Source organism: Lontra canadensis, unplaced genomic scaffold (assembly GCF_010015895.1).
Source record: "Lontra canadensis isolate GAN:19392208 unplaced genomic scaffold, GSC_riverotter_1.0 scaffold18, whole genome shotgun sequence".
Lineage (NCBI taxonomy): Eukaryota > Metazoa > Chordata > Mammalia > Carnivora > Mustelidae > Lontra > Lontra canadensis.
Window position 1 is genome coordinate 22,962,632 of NW_022631012.1, and position 16,315 is coordinate 22,978,946.

Sequence of the window (16,315 nt, forward strand, 5' to 3'; positions counted from 1 at the left end):
GTTGCTGAGTGGGGCTAGAGAACCAGAGAGTCCTAGATGTCTTAATTGCTTTTTCCAATAAAAGCAAATATTGTCCAAGTTCTTCCTAAATAGTAATGTATGTCCCTGGTATTAAAAAATACAGGACAGGGGCACCTGAGTGGCTCAGTGGGTTAAATCCTCTGCCTTTGGCTCAGGTCATGGTCTCAGGGTCCTGGATCGAGCCCCGAATCGGGCTCTCTGCTCGGCAGGGAGCCTGCTTCCTCTCTCTCTCTCTCTCTCTCTCTCTCTCTGCCTGTCTCTCTGCCTACTTGTGATCTCTGTCTGTCAAATGAATAAATAAAATCTTTAAAAAATAAAAAAAAATAAAATAAATAAAAAATACAGGACAAAATAAAGCTTCCCAGACCTAAAAGGTGTACCATCTGCAGCTAGTGTTAATGGTTGTTTCTCTCTCTTCTGGGGGCTCTGGTGGCCAGGGGAAGCTGCACTGAGATGTGCTGAGCTCTGTGGCCGCCGGCTTCCCCTAAGCCTGCGTGCTCCTGGCCAAATATACCAATACATCGAAAACCTCAGGACCGGGAGTGGGTATATTCCCTTGCTAGCCATCCATCCTCTATTTAAGCCTATAAAGTGTGTGTTTTTTTTTAAAGAGCATGGCAGTTCTTTTGATGTCATTTATTTCCATCTATCATTTAAATTAAAACCACCTCCTCTCCCCCCCTTTTTCCTACCACTCCTGCCCTCTCCAAATCTGTGAATTTGTGGGCCAAATTTTGTTTGCTCTGTCTTCCCTCACCTAAAGTCCTAGTTCTGAAACTTACTCTATTGTGCTGTGCCCTTAAACAAGTCTGTATCCAGGAGCTTTTATTATGGACTCTAAAGAATATTAATCACCAACTAAAGATTTTTTTGTTTGTTAGAGAAGGACAAAATAAAACAGTATTCCTTATATTTCTTTTAGATGTATCTAGATTGCCAAATAAAATAGCTCTTTGAGACCTGAAGAATAAACCTGTGGGTTTCCCTCTTTATATGAGAATCAAGGAATTATTCAAGGATTAAGTTTTGTCTTAAAGGAAACTGCAAAGATGCTTTCAGTTTACTTAGTATTTTTATACATATTTATACAATATGATTTCCCGTTAATGACATTTTAACTATATAATGATACTTTCCATTATACAATCTACTCTCATTTCAATACTTTACTTCTATAGTAATTAATAAATCTGAATTATTAATGACATTCTTGTTTTTAAAAAGATTTTTGAAGCTTTTCAAAAATATCTCCTTATATATTTTTCATAGCTTTGTAGAAGAAATTTGTTGAAAATCTATAGCTCCAGAGGCGTCTAGGTGGCTCATTGGGTTAAACCTCTGCCTTTGGCTCAGGTCATGGTCTCAAGGTCCTGGGATGGAGCCCCACATCAGGATCTCTGTTCAGCAGGGAGCCTGCTTCCCCCCCCACCCCCCCTTGTGATCTCTGTCAAATAAATAAATAAATAAAATCTTAAAAAAAAAAAATCTATAGCTCCAAGAGGTGCCATGTTGTGTCATTAATCTGCCTCCTCCTTTCAAAACATAACAATTCTATGGGGGAGGAGGGGTTTGTTTTGTTTCCCTCAGTACTCTGCTCAGTGATTTCCAGAAAAGAATTTGGCCCCACAAACTTGACTTTAATAGAAATTGCCTTCAGAATGCCATGTCAACCACCATGAGCTTATGTCACTAATTGGTGACATAAGCTACACCCACACGAGTGCGAGGGAAAGAGGAAGCTCTCTCCGATAATTCACAGTTACAGCATTGACTTCTGAATCGATGACACGGTAGCTGATTTCTTGGCTCATTGCATTTAAATTGAGTCCAAATTTGTACTTTGTAGAACGTTGTTTTAAAGAGGACAGAAAAATCCAAAACTGTTTCATTACGGTGACCCTGGAGACAACAAAATCCTCTGAATTATGTAGAGGCCATTATCTCACGGACAGGGATGGGCTTCCCACAGTCAACTCACTGCAGTGAGTCGTGCAGTCATGGGTTGTCTGCATTAACAATGCTATGGATTCACGTACCCCCAGCACTCAGGAGCATGTAAACTTGAAGAATTAAGACAGCTTCTGAAAACGCATTGGAATCAAATGCAGAAGACCTGAGATGGAGAAATTTATATTTGAAAATGAAAATTATATTTTCATAACCTTCATGAAAGCACAAGACTGATTTTATTATCTACAGAATAACCAGACTTCGTACCCAAATACCAAGCTTTGCTAGAGAAAAGAGATTTGGGAGGAGCAAACAAAGAAAAAAAAATCATAGGTGAAATTTCACTGGTAAAATAAAACTCTGTAAAAAGAAAGATAATACAAACCAAATAAAAATTAGAATACTAGGGAACAAGGATGATTTAATGATGAAGGTAAAAAAATACATTTTAAGCGTATGCTTAAAAAAGATGAATGAGGAAACTTAAGATACAAGTAGACTTTAAAAATGAAATGAAGATACGCAGAAGTTAAAAAAACTCAAATTCTCATCCAGAGACATTTCTTGGATAGTCTCTGTTTTGTGTAAGAGAAGTAATGATCTCAATAAGATCACAGCCTGCACGTGGCTCTGTCAGTCCATTCTCCACATCAGTACGATAGCCTAGGAAATCGCGGTCAATACAACTAGGAATAAGCATTTCCAAGAAATAAAAGCTACATGAAACTGGAAAAAATTGAACACGATTGGTGAGTCAAAGAATGAGAATGATACTTAAAATCATTTTACATGAAAAATTTACTTGGAGTAAGAAACAGTAGGATTTGAATTGGTTCAATCCCAAAGACAAAAGCAACTAAAAGTCTACGTTAAAACGAAACGGATTACACAAGTAAATAGAAGAAATGACCAGTGTGAGCAGATAAGCGAGAGCGGGCTTGGCAAGGTTCTACATCATTAAAGAAACAGAGAAGCGAGCAGAAGCTTCAGAGAACACAGAAAATGCTACATACGGTGAACAGCATCAGAGGGCCGGTTCTAGTCATCCTTCCTCCATTTCCAGCTCAGGTACAACAGGATTTGGAGCTCAGTCTTCCCGGACGGGGCACAAGCACACTGTTCCTTTGAGGTCACTGTCACTTTGAATTGATGCCACTTTCTCAACAGCCCAGATGAACTCAGCCACTTCCCCCATCACAATCTCACCACTAGGTTGCAGTCTTAGCTCGACTGCCGCTACTTTAAGAACACCTGTTCCCAAGCAGTGAACAATTTTAATGGTTGAACAGGTATTACTTCTCCCTTGCGCAAGAGGACAGGAGGTGATGCAAGCCACACTTTATCAATCAGTTTATCAATCAGTTCAGCAGCCTGCCTGGATTCTCTAGCAAGTATCTTGTTTTTCAAAAACATCAAAACTCCCACGTTGCTCGCCCATGCAAAAAAGCTCTCAGGAGTTGCCACTCTGAAAAAGCTCACTCAGCCAGCTGCCTCTTACGAGCTTTCCTCTACTTCAAGGCGCGTGATCATGTAACCAACAAAAATCATCCCCTGGGTATTTTCAGCCTCTATCTTTAATATGTGACCTACAGTTAAATAACAGGCACATAATTACTTCCTCTGTTTCCAGGGCTTTTCTTGGGTCCCACGACCCCCATCTAAGACCCCCATCAGCCTTGTGCTGATTCCTTTGAAAAGTCACCCTTTCTGTAATCGTTCTAGGCACTTTCATGAGTAATTCCCCAAATGAGCTTCAGAGAATGTTTATTCTTTAATCTCTAAAGGCATCTTTTATAGGAACTTGACACTTCTTATTTTCTAAAGGAAAACTCAGGGAGAGGCAAAAATAAAATAAGGAAATGAAACAATAATGTCTTATTTGTAATGGATTTGAATCCTTTTGAAACTTTTCCTAATGGAAGTGCTCATAAATGTTGTGTTTCCCTTCCATGAACAACTCCTAAATTTTGTGGTTGTTTTGGAGGGGAGAATAGCTATTACAAATTTTTCCACAGGAAATGCTTAGGTATTTAGTTTGGAATATATTTTAAAAAACATCTCCAAAAGCATTCAAGTATAATTTAAAAATAAGTCATATGTAACTATAAGTCCTCAAAATTCCTAGAATAAAGAATCATCCCATAAAATAAACAACATTCCTTTACAGCCTAATGCAGACCAGACCACATAGTCAATGCTTGCCGTGCAGGGTTTCACGTAATCTGGCCCTAAGCCCTGAAGGGTAAATTATTTTATTATCCAGGTGGTTTTCCCTTTGCATGGGAGGTAATACAAGACTATAAACATGACTGTGTAGGCTGAAACTGTCCATAGATTCTAATAATCAATGGGAAAAAATGGCAATGGTCCATAACTCTAAAAATGTTTTGTCAGAACTTTAAAAATTCTCCTATTGTTAGATTCTAAATATACAGGGAAATCAAACAATTCATAAAATCAGTAAATAAGCATCTTGCAATTTAAAACAGTAGAAACACACAGAACTTAGGTGTTTTGTTTCTTATTGAGACCGAGTTATAAACAGGAAGCAGTAAACACTCATCGAGAGAAGTGTGATCAGCTCCAGCCTCCGTCCTCCCGTTGTGTATCTTACAGTGGAGCTGATGAAGTTCGTGAACCTAGGTGAGGTTTGGTGGGGTGAGGTTCAGAGCCGACAGCTAAGAAAGAATTCTTAAGACATCTTTGGTGCAAAAAGGTGGTTTATTAGAGCACTGGGACAGGACCCGTGGGCAGATGGAGATGCTGCCCCGTTATTACCCGTGGGCAGATGGAGATGCTGCCCCGTTATTACCCGTGGGCAGATGGAGATGCTGCCCCGTTATCCTGAGGAGTGGCTGATTATATACACAGGAGTTGGGTAGGTGAGAACAAAAGGGGTGATGTTAGTCTCTAAGGAATTTTGGAAGCAAGGTCTCCAGGACCTTGAGGGGCTAGCTATTGTTGGGAGAAAGGTTATTTATTACTAGTAGTAAAAATCTTCTTGTGAGACCCTTTAGATGTATATCAGTGGGCCATATGCTTGGGAATGATTCTCGACACTATCTTGGAGATCTAGAGATAAAGTTTCACATTTCTCCTATCAAGTGTCCTTGTTAGTGAGATTTGGGTTTAGAAGAAATTTAACTTTATTTAGGGCTTGAGGAACTGAGTTATTTGCCTCTGGAAATTGTGCTATTGTTAAGATGGCATCTTTGTTGTAAATCTCTAGGACATTGGTAAACCAAGGGAGACTCCTGTCTTGCAGGATTGTGATCTCTGCAAGTTAACTATTTGTTTTTCTTTTAGGGCAGTCAGAGGTGCCTGAGGAATGTCACACATATTATTGAGGGGGGTGGGTGGAGAGGGGGTGCAAGGTGTCAGCTTTTGCTTTGTCCTCAGCCAGCCTCCTGCTCCCTCATCAGAGCCAGCATCCTCTCTGTTCTTTGGCCAATGGGCATGCGCCTTTTTCAGCTTCTCCTATTTTATCCTCTACCAACATCATGCAGTATCTTAGAGACTTCCTGTGGTGGGAGATTCTTGCCAGCATCTCTTCCTCTGGGACATCTTGCTCTTTCTCTTCGTAATTACTTTGCTCATTTGTTGCTAAGGCAGCCTCTCTAAGTGTCTCTGCTTGCAGGTCTAGGGTCTCCCCAGGGGCAGCAATGGCTACAGTCCCATGGTCACTCCATTTATGTTTGGTTTTAATTTCATTTCCAGCATCACTGCTTTTCATTTCTTTGCTGCATTTCATCTTTTTGGCCAGAATCTTCTTTTGGTCAGCAATTTTTATAAAATGTCATATTTGTTTTATCACTGGGAGCCAACAAGGCAGCACAACCACAGGCCTTGTGGTCTGTGCGTGAACTGAGTGACAGGTGCGCAGTGCCGATTACGAACAGATTCTGAAAACGGTGATGTGATTGGTTCTTGACCAGGATGTGCTTCTGTTATTTACACAGACATTTGAAACGGAAATGCTAGTAACAAAGTTTGTATTTTATGCAATTTCTCGCAGCTACTATGTGTGGTAGCGGAAATTTGAACTGCATTGTTGGGAAACTGGTGTTATTTAACTAAATGAGGCTGGCTGAAATGTGTACATGTTGGAACTGTGCAAAGTGAGGACTGCCTACACTCCTTTTAAGTATAAGAAGGACTAGAAAGGTTAAGTAATTTTCCCAGAGTCACACAGCAGGTAAGGGGCCAAACTAAGTTTCAGCCCTTATTTTTTCTAGCTCTAAGACTCAGGTCTTAATATTTTTCAACTCTTAGTCCCCTTCGCTTGTTTCACCCATCCTCTCTACCCTTCTCCGTTCTGGCCATCACCACTTGGTTCTCTGTTTTTAAGTATCTGTTTGTTCATTTGTTTTGTTTTTTAAGATCCTACATATAGGCGAAACCATATGGTATTTGTCTTTCTCTGACTGACTTGTTTCACTTGGCGTAATACCCTCCAGGTCTATCCATTTTGTTGCAAATGACAAGAGTTCTTTCTTTTTTGCTGCTGAATAATATTCCATTGTTTGTATGTACCACATCCACGTTCACTCATCTCTCAGTACACACCCAGTTTGCTTCCATATCTTGGCTATTGTTAATAATGCTGCCATAAACACAGGGGTGCACATGTATCTTTTTGAATTAGTATTTTCAGATCCTTTTGTATCCTTAAATACCCAGAAGTGGAAGTACTGGATTGTAAGGTATTTCTTTCTTTTATTTTTTTTTTAACTTTTTGAGGAACCTCCACACTGTTTCTCAGTGTCTTCACCAGTTTTCATTCCCACCAACAGTGCACAAGGGTTCATTTTCCTCTACATCCTCACCAACACTTGCTGTTTCTTGTGATTTTTTTGTTTGTTTCTTGTGATTTTTTTTGTCTTAGTTGAAAAATTAAAGGCATTTTATTTTTTTTAATTTTTTATTTTTTCAGCATAACAGGTATTCATTATTTTTGCACCACACCCAGTGCTCCATGCAATCCGTGCCCTATCCAATACCCACCACCTGGATCCCCCAACCTCCCACCCCCCGCCCCTTCAAAACCCTCAGATTGTTTTTCAGAGTCCATAATCTCTCATGGTTCACCTCCCCTTCCAAATTCCCTCAACTCCCTTCTCCTCTCCATCTCCCCTTGTCCTCCGTGCTATTTGTTATGCTCCACAAATAAGTGAAACCATATGATAATTGACTTTCTCTCCGTGACTTATTTCACTCAGCATAATCTCCTCTAGTCCCATCCATGTTGCTACAAAAGTTGGGTATTCATCCTTTCTGATGGAGGCATAATACTCCATAGTGTATATGGACCACATCTTCCTTATCCATTCATCCGTTGAAGGGCATCTTGGTTCTTTCCACAGTTTGGCGACCGTGGCCATTGCTGCTATAAACATTGGGGTACAGATGGCCCTTCTTTTCACTACATCTCTATTTTTGGGGTAAATACCCAGTAGTGCAATGGCAGGGACATAGGGAAGCTCCATTTTTAATTTCTTGAGGAATCTCCACACTGTTCTCCAAAGTGGCTGCACCAACTTGCATTCCCACCAACAGTGTAAGAGGGTTCCCCTTTCTCCACATCCCCTCCAACACATGTTGTTTCCTGTCTTGCTAATTTTGGCCATTCTAACTGGTGTAAGGTGGTATCTCAAGGTGGTTTTAATTTGAATCTCCCTGATGGCTAGTGATGATGAACATTTTTTCATGTGTCTGATAGCCATTTGTATGTCTTCATTGGAGAAGTGTCTGTTCATATCTTCTGCCCATTTTTTGATATGATTGTCTGTTTTGTGTGTGTTGAGTTTGAGGAGTTCTTTATAGATCCTGGATATCAACCTTTTATCTATACTGTCATTTGCAAATATCTTCTCCCATTCCATGGGTTGCCTCTTTGTTTTTTTGACTGTTTCCTTTGCTGTGCAGAAGCTTTTGATCTTGATGAAGTCCCAAAAGTTCATCTTTGCTTTTGTTTCCTTTGCCTTTGGAGACATATCTTGAAAGAAGTTGCTGTGGCTGATATCGAAGAGGTTACTGCCTATGTTCTCCTCTAGGATTCTGATGGATTCCTGTCTCACGTTGAGATCTTTTATCCATTTTGAGTTTATTTTTGTGTACGGTGTAAGAGAATGGTCGAGTTTCATTCTTCTGCATATAGCTGTGCAGTTTTCCCACCACCATTTATTGAAGAGACTGTCTTTTTCCCACTGTATATTTTTTCCTGTTTTGTCGAAGATTATTTGACCATAGAGTTGAGGGCCCATATCTGGGCTCTCTACTCTGTTCCACTGGTCTGTGTCTGTTTTTATGCCAGTACCATGCTGTCTTGGTGATCACGACTTTGTAGTAAAGCTTGAAATCAGGTAACGTGATGCCCCTAGTTATATTTTTGTTTTTCAACATTTCCTTAGCGATTCGGGGTCTCTTCTGATTCCATACAAATTTTAGGATTATTTGCTCCAGCTCTTTGAAAAAGACCGGTGGAATTTTCATTGGAATGGCATTAAAAGTATAGATTGCTCTAGGCAGTATAGACATTTTAACAATGTTTATTCTTCTGATCCAAGAGCATGGAATGGTATTCCATCTTTTTGTGTCTTCTTCAGTTTCTTTCATGAGTGTTCTGTAGTTCCTCGAGTACAGATCCTTTACCTCTTTGGTTAGGTTTATTCCCAGGTATCTTATGGTTCTTGGTGCTATAGTAAATGGAATCAATTCTCTAATTTCCCTTTCTGTATTTTCATTGTTAGTGTATAAGAAAGCCACTGATTTCTGTACGTTGATTTTGTATCCTGCCACGTTACTGAATTGCTGTATGAGTTCTAGTAGTTTGGGGGTGGAGTCTTTTGGGTTTTCCATATAAAGAATCATGTCATCTGTGAAGAAAGAGAGTTTGACTTCTTCATTGCCAATTTGGATACCTTTTATTTCTCTTTGTTGTCTGATTGCTATTGCTAGGACTTCTAATATTATGTTGAACAAGAGTGGTGAGAGTGGGCATCCTTGTTGTGTTCCTGATCTCAACGGGAAGGCTGCGAGCTTTTTCCCATTGAGGATGATATTTGCTGTGGGTCTTTCATAGATAGATTTTATGAAGTTCAGGAATGTTCCCTCTATCCCTATACTTTGAAGCGTTTTAATCAGGAACAGATGCTGGATTTTGTCAAATGCTTTTTCTGCATCAATTGAGAGGACCATGTGGTTCTTCTCTCTTCTCTTATTGATTTGTTCTATCACATTGATTGATTTGCGAATGTTGAACCATCCTTGTAGCCCAGGGATGAATCCCACCTGGTCATGGTGGATAATCTTTTTAATGTGCTGTTGGATCCTGTTTGCTAGGATCTTCTTTAGAATCTTAGCATCCATATTCATCAGTGATATTGGTCTGAAATTCTCCTTTCTGGTAGGGTCTTTGCCTGGTTTGGGGATCAGGGTAATGCAGGCTTCATAGAAAGAGTCTGGAAGTTTTCCTTCTGCTTCAATTTTTTGAAACAGCTTCAGGAGAATAGGTGTTATTTCTTCTTTGAAAGTTTGGTAGAATTCCCCAGGGAATCCATCAGGTCCTGGGCTCTTGTTTTTTGGGAGGTTTTTTATCACTGCTTCAATCTCATTACTAGATATCAGTCTATTCAGGTTGCCAATTTCTTCCTGGTTCAATTTTGGGAGTTTATAATTTTCCAGGAATGCATCCATTTCATCTAGGTTGCTTCGCTTATTGGCATATAACTGTTGATAATAACTTCTGATGATTGTTTATACTTCCTTGGTGTTAGTTGTGATCTCTCCCTTTTCATTCATAATTTTATTAATTTGGGCTTTCTCTCTTTTCTTTTGGATTAGTGTGGCCAGTGGTTTATAGATCTTATTGATTCTTTCAAAAAACGAGCTTCTAGTTTCATTGATATGTTCTACTATATCTCTGGTTTCTACCTCATTGATCTCTGCTCTAATCTTGATTATTTCCCTTCTTATGTGTGGAGTTGGTTTGATTTGTTGTTGATTCTCCAGTTCTTTAAGGTGTAGAGACAGCTGGTGTATTCTGGATTTTTCAATTTTTTTGAGAAAGGCTTGGATGGCTATGTATTTCCCCCTTAGGACCGCCTTTGCTGTATCCCATAGGTTTTGGACCGAAGTGTCTTCATTCTCATTGGTTTCCATGAATTGTTTAAGTTCTTCTTTGATCTCCTGGTTGATCCAAGCATTCTTAAGCAAGGTGGTCTTTAGCTTCCAGGTGTTTGAGTTCCTTCCGAACTTTTCCTTGTGATTGAGCTCCAGTTTCAAAGCATTGTGATCTGAGAATATGCAGGGAGTAATCTCAGTCTTTTGGTATCGGTTGAGTCCTGATTTGTGACCCAGTATGTGGTCTATTCTGGAGAAGGTTCCATGTGCACTTGAGAAGAATGAGTATTCTGTTGTTTTAGGGTGGAATGTTCTGTATATATCTATGAGGTCCATCTGGTCCAGTGTGTCATTCAATGCTCTTGTTTCTTTATTGATTTTCTGCTTTGATGATCTATTTCAGAGAGAGGTGTGTTAAGATCTCCTACTATTAATGTATTCATATCAATATGACTCTTTATCTTGATTAACAGTTTTCTTATGTAATTGGCTGCTCCCATATTGGGGGCATAGATATTTACAATTGTTAGATCATCTTGGTGGATAGTCCCTTTAAGAATTATGTAGTGTCCTTCTGTATCTCTGACTACAGTCTTTAGTTTAAAATCTAATTTGTCTGATATGAGAATCGCTACCCCGGCCTTCATTTGAGGCCCATTGGCATGAAAGATGCTTCTCCATCCCTTCACTTTCAGTCTGGGTGTATCTTTAGGTTCAAAATTGGTCTCTTGTAGACAACATATGGATGGCTCCTGTCATTTTATCCAATCTGCACCCTGTGTCATTTTATGGGTGCATTTAGGCCATTCACATTGAGAGTGATTATTGATAGATATGTTTTTATTGACATCGTGTTACCTTTGAAGTCTTTCTTTCTGTAGATTGTCTCTATATTTCTGTTCAATGCTATTCTTAAGATTTTTCCTCTTTTATAGAACCCCCCCTTAATATTTCCTGCAGTGTCGGCTTGGTGGTTGCAGAGTCTTTTAAGCCTTGCTGGTCTTGGAAACTCTTTATCTCTCCATCCATTTTGAATGTCAGTCTTGCTGGATAAAGTATTCTTGGCTGCATGTTCTTCTCATTTAGTGCCCTGAATATATCTTGCCAGCCCTTTCTGGCTTTCCAGGTCTCTGTGGACAGGTCTGACATTATTCTGATGGGCTTTCCTCTGTAAGTAAGGAGCCTCTTTGTCCTAGTGGCTTTCAAGAGATTATATCTACAATTATGATTCCTCAATTTGACTATCAGGTGCCTTGATGTTTTTCTGGAATCTATAATCTTGGGTGGAGACCGTTCGGCCTCTAGTACATGAATGCTGGTTCCATTCACGAGATTGGGAAAATTTTCATGAAGAACTTGTTCCACTATGTCTTCTAGACTTCTTTCTTTCTCCTCCCCTTCAGGGATTCCAATAATTCTGACGTTGGAACGTTTCATGGCATCATTTATTTCCCTGATTCTGTTTTCGTGGCTTCTAAGCTGTTTGTTCCAGGCTTCCTCCTGATCCTTTCTATTTGTTTGTCCTCCAGATCACTAATTCTATCTTCTGTCTCAGTTACCCTAGCTTTGAGAGAATTTAGATTAGATTGGAACTCATTGAGAGCTTTGTGAACCTCTTCCCTGGTAGCTTTCAGCTCAGCCCTAACATTGTGAACATCTTCCCTGGTCGCTTTCAGTTCGGCCCTAATCAATTCCGTTTGGTCATCCATGGCTTTCTCCAACCTAGCTATGCCTGGATAATTGTTAGCCTGAATTCTCTTTCCGACATATTGTCTATGTTGATAGCCATTAGCTCTGTTGCAGAAGGCCCATCCTCTGTATTTTTCTTCTGTTGGGCATTCCTCCTCTAGTTATTTTGGTGAGAGATGACTGAACGGATGTAGCTGGATGTATCGACCATGGTGCAGTCAAGGGGCACCCTGGAATCCTTCTGAGCAATCAGGATTCCCCACCCAAACGAGAGAAAAAAGAAAAGAAAAAGAGAGAGAGAGAGAGAGAAAGACAGGAAAAAAAGGGAAGATAAAAGAGAAGGTTCAGCCCAAATGGGCCCCAAGGTAAGATTTATGAAGTATACAAACAAAAACAGACAAACAAAAAGACTGATAAAAGTATATGACAAGAGAGAGAAAAAAATATATATATATAGGCAAATAAAGGAAGAACCTTGTCAAAAAGAACCCCAAGTATAAGATTTACATACTATCAGGACAAACACAGAAACACTGGTGGAAGAAAAAGATGGGAGAGTGGTAATAAATTCTCAGTGTGGGTGAGGAAGGTTGTTTTGATTCTTCCTGGATGTATCTTAATATCTTTGTTAAAGGACTCAACTTTCCTAAGATAAAGGGGAATTAAAAATTGGTTTACCTATACAGGTAGCATTGATTGGGGAAAGGGGATTACCTTGAAGTTTAACTCTATATGAATATTAGAAAATAAAAATAAAAAAGGAATAAACTAAACTAAACTAAAATTAAAAAAAATTAAAAAAAAGAAATGCAAAAGAAAAACACAGGTGTATGAATCAAAAAGTTCAGGTTAGAAGGTTATTATGGAATTTGATGTACTGGACATCTCACTGTGATGGTAAATAGGTTAAAAAATTATGTATATAAAAAAAATGAACCAGAATAGTGGGAATGAGTTAAAAATAAAAGTTGTCCTATGAAGTAGTGGTGGTTGTTCTCTTGTCTTTTTTTTTTTTTTTCCTTTCCTCGTTGGTTTTCTGGGGGAGGGGCCTGCCACGTGGGTTTTCAGTCAATGATGTTCCCTGAGTTAAGTCCTCCCGCCCCCCTCAAGGGGGTGGGCTCTGAGGAAACCGGTTTTTTCAGGGTTTTGTTCTCTGGAGGTTTTTATGTTTGTTCACTTTTTTTTTTTCTCTCGCCTTGACCGCTTTTGATGGTTTTTGTAGGTTTAGAGGAAAGCAGACTGCACCCTGACCTCCCTCTGAGAGAGAAGCCTCAGGCTGGCTGCAGAGCCCAAATAAATCCCCCCTTGGCCGCTGGCAGAGCAGGTTCCGAGTCGCGGTCCCTGGGGACGCAGGACCTTCTGCTTGTACCCAAAGCCACGGCAGCGGCGGCTGTCTGGGCAGCTCCAGACCGCCAGAGAGGTTCGATCGCACGCTGAGATTTTCCTGCTGGCCCCGGGCTGGGAGTGCCTGGTCTTTCTGGGTCTAAGAGCGCGGGGCTTGCACGCACCTCTCTCAGGGGAGTGTGTGGGGCGTGCGCGCGCCTCAGGCTCTGGTGGAATGGCGCGGGTCTAAGAGCGCGGGGGGGGGGGGGGCACGTCTCAGGCTCTGCAGCACCTGCCCTCTGGCTCTGGAGCCTCTGCCTTCTGGCGAGGCTCCCAGCCCCTCACAGGAGCCGGACCCCACGCGATCTCAGGCGCGCTGGCGGCTCCGGACCAAGACCTGGTTTCTCCACCGCACTCTCTGGCTCAGCGCCAGGGGAGGCTGTCCTGGGTCGGGGGACTTAAGCCCCTGTCCCTAGCCGCCCCGATTCCCGCAATTCCCCCCCCCCCCCGATCCTTTGCTCTCTTTGAGTGCTTTCAACCAGACTCCAAGTTAATGCTGGTCCCCAGACGCAGGGCACTCTCGGATTGGGGTATTACTTTCCAATCGGTTGCCTCTGGTGGCTCCCTCCCCCTTTTGTTTATCTTCCGATATCTGTCCGAAGTTCCCACGCCGCTTTACCCGCCCACTGGCGTCTCCTGCCCCTGTAGAGATCCAGACGTGTATAATTCTGATCTCAGGCTGTTTTCATGGGTGATCGGAATTCTTTGGTAGGTCATCAGCTCACTTTAGGGCACAGGTTGAAAAGGCGCCTCCTCCTACTTCCCCGCCATCTTGTCTCCTCCTCTCGTGATTTTTATTTCAACCGTTTTGACAGTGAGGTGTTATCTCCTTGGGGTTGAGGTCTTAACAATTTCAAATTGCTTCGATGACTGTGCCTTTATTCTTACAAGTACTTGAGTTCTGCTTAATGGCGTGTCTTTTACTTTTCAGTTTAACAAAGTGACAGTATCTCATCTTACTTTTAGGAAGATTTAACTATTTCCTAGTCTGAGTCTCCCAAACTGTGTTCTTAAGATATTGTTAATAGGCGTGGCAAAGACCATAGAGCAGTGTTCCTGGGGCTCACGGGGCATCGCGAAAGCCGGAGTGAGCGGGAGGATGGGCAGGAGAAGAGCTAGGGCTGTGGGATCAGAGAGGAACCAAGCAGCCAGGCCATGTGGGATCTCGGAGGCCTGCATCAGGATTTGGGCTTTTATTCTGAGTGAGATGGGAGACTGCTGAAGGGTTTTGAGGAGAGGATTATGGTGTGAGAGAAATATATAAACAACCTTCTCTTTTCTCAGACCCTGGAATTAATGGGAAGGAGATTCAGGGAAGAAAGGTAGACAGCGAGAAAAGCAGGAAAACTGCTCCGCTCTCCTGACTTTGAACTGGTGATGGGGACGAGTGTTCCGTACGTCAGGGAAACGCCAAAGGTAAAGGAGCTCTCTCAGGCTACTCCCCCACCCCGCCCCCACATGGAGCTATTGCAGCATGTTGACGTAGCATGATCAGACAGAGGGATACTGAGAGGTTAAATTTCCTGGCTGAGAATCTCTTCAAATGGCAGCCAAGCAGGCAAGGTGGCCGTAGCCAGAAGGTGGTTCAGGGTAGACTCCACAGGCAGAGCTCTGTTGCAGCCACAGAGTTCAGAAGGGAGCATTTCCAACCCAGTACGTGTCCCCGCGAAGGGCTGTGTTAGCACCATCGCCACCTAGGAGTTTTCAGAAATTTAAAGTCTCCTACCCAACCCTATTCAACACGAATCTCTGGGATGGGAGGGGGGGTGATGTCCAGGAATTTGTGTTTTAACAAGCCGTCCTGGTGGTTCTTATTCCTGTTAAAGCTGGAGAAGCTCTGGTCCATAGCACCATCAAGGGCTGAAGGTGAAGCTGAGTCCATCAGTGAGTCCTGCAAGTGTCTTTGCCTAAGCCTAAAAGGAAGAGCATCTTCCTACAGCCTCTAGGCAGATAGCTTGCCCAACATGCAATGGAGGCAGTGAAGGTAGAGCCCTGGGAATGCCAGGAGCCTATCTTGCCCCCATTCCTTCAGGTCTTATGAGCCACGTACCTCTCAATACAATAATGATATATCTCATTTCAGACACCTGACCTTCTTGGAGGAGGGAAGAGGATAGATAAAAGACTGAGTATTTTATGCAAGAGAACCCAAACACTTTTATGCAAGAGAACCCATACGCTTTCCAAAAGAACTACAGTTGACTCTTGAACAACACGGGGCTTAGGGGCACCAACACCTTACACAGTTGAAATTCCATGTATAAATTTTGCAACCCCAACTTAACTACTAATAGCCTGTTGTTGACCAGAAGCCTTACTAAGAACATAGCCAATTAACATGCATTTTGTAGGTTATATGTATTATATACTGTATTCTTACAATAAAGTAAGCTAGAGAAAATAAAATGTTATTAAGAAAATCATAAGGAAGAGAAAATACACTTACATTACTATATTATAAAAAACAAAACAAAACAAAACAAAACACCAACCTATGTATAAGTGGACCCATGCAGTTCAAATCTGTGTTGTTCAAGAGCCACCTGTGTTTAAAATATTGGATGGAACTTTAGACTGGACTTTCTTTTTTATTTTTGTTCTTCTAAGCAACAGGTGGTGAGCATGGGTAGAAGACCCGATCAGCTGCAAAGTGAAGAAGACTCAAGTTATGGGCACACTTGGATTCTTGTATTATGATTGTACTATGTTAACTGTAATTAATCAGTTTCCAGAAGTGAAAGACTATGTAGTATTTTCACACTTATTTCAACAGAGGATCCTGTTTTTTCCTCCAAGAATAATAAGAGCTAACCCTGATTGCGTGCTTTCTATTTTCCAGGGGCTATATTAAGTAAAAATATGCCCCAATAACAGTATAGAATAACACGAAAGTAGTTTCTATACCATTCCCACAGTGACAGAGGAAACTGCAGTAAAGCTAGTGGATCTCAGGGGTCCTCTTCACTTGCATAGGCCTCTTCTAAGGCCCTATATCTAAGTTTGTATTTATAATTTGGTGTTTTTCTTTAAAAGGGCCACTATATTTCAGCTCCAATATCCCTTGTCATGTAACTGCCACCTACAAGAAATGAGAGGTCCATAATAGAGCTTACTTACCTGGTAAAGAAAAATAATGGGAGAACATATCTGC